Consider the following 6,297-nt stretch of genomic DNA (forward strand, 5'->3'; position numbering starts at 1 on the left):
CAACTCGTTACCAAAGGTCACGTCACTGGAATGGTCTTTATATAGCTGTATGGTCGCTTAATCCTTCGTCATTCAAAAATTACTTAGTAACATTAGCCCTTCGCTTAACACACATTTAGTCACGGCCCAGGTACGCCTGCGCTTTACTCACACGCCTCCGTATCGGGACTTGTAGTTTAAACTTTAGCTTATCCACACCGACTACCATCGATTGTCCTTCTTGCAGCTGTGGCTCCCGATTTGAAAGCGTTGCCCATTATTCACTGTACTGCCCTAACTACAGCCAACTAAGAATATCCCTTCTCTACAATCTTCATGACCCTGTAAACTCAACCCTTGATTTGAAAACACGGTCACTACCCCCCCCCCCCCCCAGCTATTTGGGAGAAAGTCATGATTGTGTTTGAGCCTCCTAGTAGCAGCTTTTTCTTGAATTTCAAGAATAAATTTTGTTCAAGAATTCGAGAATAATAAGTTATCTAGTTAAGTTAATAATATGGATCGTCATAATTTTAGCATGTAGGCTGTGAAAAGGAGAGTTGAATGCACCAATGCTGAGGATGTCCCTTTCCACATAGATCGCTTTGTACCATTCATCAAGGAAGGCGCTCCGCCGTGGAATAATGAATGAATGAAGACCTTTATTGTACATTCATACCCACTGGGTTTAGTACAGGTCACAACAAATGATACAACATGATATAATGATACAATGAATCTACACTACTTAAGGATCGTATTCTACTGCGTACATTCGGCTTCTTCTCGTTTCTTTGTGATATTGAAAATGTAAGAACAGATATGCTTTATAAGTAAAGGTTTGTCTAGATTCATAAGGAATATAAATTTGTCTATATTACTTAGTTGTATGAAGTGGGGGAACATGGATTCTATTAGTCTGTAGAGTTCAGCTCTCTCTTTCTTGTATAAACTACATTCTACTACAAAATGATGTTCGTCTTCTAACTTATCTAGATTGCAGTATCTACATATTCGTTGTTCTAGAGGAGTGCGGTTATGTCTTCCGGTTAATGACACCAGCCTAAAGCCATGTATCCTCTCATCTGCAAATGACTGGCAAGTCAGAGTGGACCTACAGGGTGAAGGGAGCTTCCCAGTAGAAATTGCGGTGACTTTGCGGTGACTTTGATTGGAGAATTGACTGTACCTTGGGAGGACAATGTAGATGCTGCCCATGAGAGGAAGCTGACCAAGTATGCAGAGTTGTGTGAAGTATGTAAAGACAGAGGGTGGAAAGCTTCATGCTACCCGTTTGAGGTCAGCTGCCGGGGTTTTGCTGCAACATCCTTTCAAAAATGGTTGAGAGTGCTAGGGTGCAAAAGGAAGGAAATCAAGTCTATCAGAAGAGCTGCAGTGGAAGCGGCTGAAACGGGTTCTGCATGGATCTGGAACAAGTACATCCAGGTCAAAAAAGGCTGAGACATAGCCATTCTGTAACTCACCAGTGGGAGGTGGTGTACCAAGCACTGCTGGCCCCCCACCCCGAGGGAATATTGATCTTAATGGGCTGAAATTCCCAATGACGGGTGGTGATCAACTGATGATCCCACTGGTGAGGCACACAATAACATCAAGTGTGTATAATTCAACTGAATCGTCATAATTTTAGCACGTATAATACATATAGGATGTTAGTTGTGTAAAGCTAAGGGCACAACCCGCTTTTTATATTTCAGTCATACGTAGTATGGTGACATAAATATTGTCTTCGTAATGTTTCTTCTTTCTCCTGTCAAATTTTCAAATCGAATCATCTCCGTCGTTTCTGGTAGCCTGAGTATCATCCTCCGTAGTAATTCCGTTTTTATATTTCAGCCATACATAGTATGGTGAAATATATTGTATTCGTAATGTTTCTTTCTTCTTTCTCCTGTCAAATCTTCAAAGTGATTCATCTCCGCCGTTCCTGGACCGAATGACCTGAAATTTGGCACAGGGGTAGAATGAGCCAATACCTTAATGCTTTTTTCTCAGTTTTTTCATATCTGCCTCTAAAATGATTTTATTGAGATTTTTTGGTCAATTTTAGACCAAAACTGTATATTTTGGCCCCTGTACCCTGGTATTACAATCAAATGAGCTAAAATTTGACAGAGATGTGCCTTAATAATGCCCCCATATAAATTCGATAACACTTTTGGTGTAAAGTACAACAAAATGCTTATTTTTGCGATTTTTTGACCAATTTTTGACCAAAAAGGACACTTTTGGCCCCTGTACCCTGGTATACAACCAAATGAGCTGAAATTTGACAGAGATGTGCGTTGATAATCTCGTCATATAGATTCAATAACACTTTTGGTGTACAGTACAACAAAATGCTTATTTTTGCGATTTTTTGACCAATTTTTGACCAAAAAAGGACACTTTTGACTCCTGTACCTTGGTATTGCAACCGAATGAGCTGAAATTTGACACAGATGTGCCTTGATAATCCCTTCATATAAATTCAATAACACTTTTGGTGTACAGTGCAACAAAATGCTTTGGCCAATTTTTGACCAAAAAAGGACACTTTTGGCTCCTGTACCCTGGTATTACAATTAAATGACCTGAAATTTGGTATAGATAGGCATTAGATACTTGGTAACAAGATTCAAGTAAAATTTTTGACATAAACAACTTTAAAATGATTAATTTTGGCACTTTTCTGAGGGGAAATTTGTTTTCTTTTGGCCTCCTGACGTGACCTTCCGTGACCCCGCACAGAGCCACACCTGTGCGCGTCAGCCGGAGAGTTAATTGAATCAAAGACCTAGCCAATCAGCGAAGAGGAGGCCAAAGGCTAATTAATATTCATAAGCGGGGCCTCATGATCCCGTATATAGCAGTGTTCCCGCCAGTGGGAGCGAAGCCCGCCTAAGGCTCTCGCATTTTAGAATATTCAGAAGGCTTTATATTGTATCAGTTCTTAGGGGCATATCTATGATAATCGCAGCAGTCACTTAACTTCTCTTCAGGAGTTTAGCGTAACACTATTTCAGGTCAAACCGTCAAAGGCAACTAAAAACAAACTTTAACGTTACTGAGTTCAACAGTACTTATAACTTGTTATCCGAAGTTGAAACGCTAGCGATGGTATTTTCGCTGCGCTGTTAGCTCCGTGCGACTGTTGTTGACGGTCTTATAACGGTATATTTTGCACCCCTGTACCCTGGTATGAGTAACATTTGGTATAGATAGGCATAAGATAGTTGGTAAAATGATCCAAGTAAAATTTTTGGCATAAAGTACTGTAAAAGGCTTAATTACAGCACTTTTTTTTAGGGGAAATTGGTTTTCTTTCGTTCTCCATGCCATGACCTTTCGGACGTTCACCCCATAGAGCCGACATCTGCACCTGCGTCTAGCCGGCAGGAAGAGTTAATTCAATTAATGGTTCAGCCAATCAGCGAAGAGGAAAGCGAAGGCTAATTAATATTCATAAGCGGGACCACACAATACGTTAACTTGAAGACTCAGGCCGTACAGACTTCTCGCCAGGATTTTTTCAAAGCGTCGGACAGGGGTCCGGGGGCCGCCGAATGTCCCTGGCGGGGTCCAGGGGCAGGGCCACTGTGGGGGGGACCCATGGCCAGGTGGGCGAAGCCCCCCCGGAAGCTCTTGCATTTTAGACTATTGAGAAGGCTTCTTTTATCAGTTTTTTTAGGGCCATATCTACGATAATCGTAGCAGTCACTTACTTCTCTTCAGCAGTTTAACTTTAGAATATTTCGGGTCAAAGCTTCAAAGACAACTAAAACCTCATAAACAACAAACTTTACTTAGCTCAACAGTATACAAAAATATTGTACGGGTTGCCATCCTTAGTTGAAGCGCTTATTTATAGCGCTAGTATCTTCGCTGCGCCGTTAGCCGCCGTGCGACTTTTGTTGACGGTCTGATATCCCTACGTCGCCGCCTCGCTGATATTCCCACGGACATTTTTCAAGAAAAATACCCAGCAAAAACGCTGTTCTGCGTCAAATTCTATTCTATAAAACATGTGGGACTCAGTGTTACAGTCTAAATATTTTGTAGAAGCACCGCTGTAGGAAAGAAGGTCCAAGCAATGTAAAACATCACGTAGCATGAAGTTCGCTGTCAACTGGCACACAGCACATGACTGTTTGAAACTCTAAGTCTAATCATCAACAGCCGTGTTTGATTGATAGCCGGCGGTCCTTTGATGAAGTCGGCGAAAGGTGCGTTAGTTAGAAATCTGCGTTTAGTTTTGATACGTAATTATAAGTTAGACAGTGGCGAGAATGATTATTTTCTCATCAATATTTCTCTTCAGAATTATTTGAACTTAATTGTACATCTAAACAATTGGCTTACCTGTGCAATGTTTATATGATTAATGATCAGTGTACTGAAATCATGTGTAACGTATGGCTCCTAGTCAATAGATCAGCATTTTCTCTATAGTGACCACCTGTCTATAGTGGCCACATTTCCTAGTGCTGTTGTTGTTTGACATAAACTTTGAACATTTAAATTGTAAGTAACTTTAAACTGCCAGAGTTTCAGCCCAATAAAACACTCTCAGCGCCAGGGTATGAACAGACTGACCAGACAGACGAAAATAAATCCTCGAACAAGGTTCAATCGTATCTTCCGGGTCTGGCAGGAAGTTGTTAAACTAAAATAAGAATAGGCTCGATGGCTGATTGCATACAAAGTAAAACAGCTCCTACAGTACCTGCACCTGCTTGATAATTATTAAATCGTATGCCCTACTTGAATAAAAAATGTTCACTGCAATAATAAATGTACCCACATCACAAGGAGCTTATACTTTTTTAAACTTACACCTAGTTATCGTACTGAAAATTGTTAATGACATTACATGAAGTCATTCAACAATTTTCAGTCATGATGAAAATTTTCTGAATGGAAGGTGTGATTATTGTCATTTTCTGAAAAATAGAAGCAAGCTCTGTTTTTACCTGGAATCAATTCACAATACCAGTCCACTTTGGGGGATAATGTACTGTTAATATGATGTTCCATTTTTGCGCAGGGGTGATTTGGAACAGTCCAATGTTGCGTGGGAAGGGGTATGGCTGAAATATGCTGTATTTGCTCTTAAGCAAATGTCGGCCTTTCTAGTTGTATTATCTTTTGACCTGGATATGCTTGGTGGCTTGTGACGTAAAGCTAAGGGCACAACCCGCCGTACGTGCAAATACGTGCTGTCTACGTGCCAAAACGTATGCAATATTTTGGGTTCCGTAAGTGGTAAGGACCGCCTCCGTATGAACTCGTAGGGAATCGGAGTGATTTTGGAGCACGCAGACAGCCGTAGAACTTGCAGGAAAAACTGTGTGCTATTTCAGAGGATAGCTAAACAAAGAAAAGACGACTTTCCTTCATATCTAGTATACAGGTACAACATGAGTTAGACAGAGCTGTACGACAGATATGGCATGCTTTTTATGTTAATGATGACTTAATTTACATAATTGATGAGGACACATGTGTTTCTAGTGTTTTCCATAATAGGGTTTTTATGCAAGTAAAATAGATAATTCATGGCAGGTGCAGCATTAACGTATGCTAAATATAAAAATAAGAGTCTAATTTGCATAATCAATGTGACAATGCCATAATTCCATAGTGGTTAATGGTGGGGATTATCTAATTCACATGTGTAAGTTAGTTATTGATGTACACGACGATGCACCAAGTATGTAACTGTGCAAGTTATTTGCCTGATTTATAATAGGATGTAACTATGGAATTTTGCGAAACTTGGACATCTACACATACGATAAATACATTTTTGGTTAAGAGGACCACCATACAAAATAGATTATGGTAGCAAGTTACAGTATTATTTGCATATTCAATGAAAAAATTAGATGAGACAAAAATTTTTTGTGCGCTCCAGCCAATAACGAGGACATAGACTCTGTTGTGACATGTTTCATTTGTAGGTGTTTCAACAGTGTATATGATTCAACAGTGGCGGATTTACTTGTAGTTTATGTACGTAATGACGACTGGTACCCTCTTTCGGCCATGCAGCTCGCCCTGTAGCAGAAGTTGCACAGCGTGTAATTTGACCTCACATTGCAACTTGCATGACGTACATAGAACAAAGTACAGACATTTTTCATCGCAGTTAAAATATCGTGATGATTACTTCCACTTTCAGTCATGATTTCTAATGATAACTAGCAAATTTAGACTACATCACTTTTAACCTCAGTTGTGCTGTAACTAGTCCAACTACCAGCTTCAGTTAAGACCTTTCAATACCTACTTCAACGAATAAGTCCAAACCGTCCG

This window comes from Branchiostoma floridae, chromosome 6, assembly GCF_000003815.2.
Source record: "Branchiostoma floridae strain S238N-H82 chromosome 6, Bfl_VNyyK, whole genome shotgun sequence".
Classification (NCBI taxonomy): domain Eukaryota; kingdom Metazoa; phylum Chordata; class Leptocardii; order Amphioxiformes; family Branchiostomatidae; genus Branchiostoma; species Branchiostoma floridae.